Genomic DNA, 440 nt, shown 5'->3' with positions numbered 1-440 from the left:
GGTGACCTTTATCTTCTTTCAAGTTTCTGCTTTGCTGTAAAGATTGGGGGCTGCACTGCATCAGGAATGTCTTGTCTTTGTTTCCTCTCAAGACCTTATCGCATCCTTACATTCCTGACTTCTTACAGTATGCCTGCTTCTTTCCTATATAAGATGTAACCTTAGAGCCAATAAACGAGACTTGATCAGAATACTGTCTTGTCTCCATTTCTCACGTCTCTTGTCTCATCCCATTCCCACTCCCCCCTCCAGGGTCTGCGTTGAATATCCCACGGGTCGGGACATTTTTGGCGCCCAACGTGGGGCTCGAACCCACGACCCTGGGATTAAGAGTCCCATGCTCTACCGACTGAGCTAGCCGGGCTCTTTAAAATTTATGGAAGGGAGACTGAAAGCAAAGCATTTTTGGTCATTTTCATGTAAAGGAATAGAGAAAAAAC

At 45.7% G+C, this 440-nt stretch overlaps 1 non-coding gene across 1 annotated transcript; it reads right to left on the bottom strand.

Annotated features, from left to right (window-relative positions):
- Positions 1-291: 291 nt before the first annotated feature.
- Positions 292-364, bottom strand: TRNAK-CUU. The gene has a single exon. It is a non-coding gene; the product is annotated as a tRNA-Lys (tRNA).
- Positions 365-440: the final 76 nt, after the last annotated feature.

This window comes from Galeopterus variegatus, unplaced genomic scaffold, assembly GCF_000696425.1.
Source record: "Galeopterus variegatus unplaced genomic scaffold, G_variegatus-3.0.2 Scaffold7066, whole genome shotgun sequence".
Classification (NCBI taxonomy): domain Eukaryota; kingdom Metazoa; phylum Chordata; class Mammalia; order Dermoptera; family Cynocephalidae; genus Galeopterus; species Galeopterus variegatus.
Note: the sequence above shows the minus strand (reverse complement) of the source record. Positions and strands in the feature narration are given on the sequence as shown.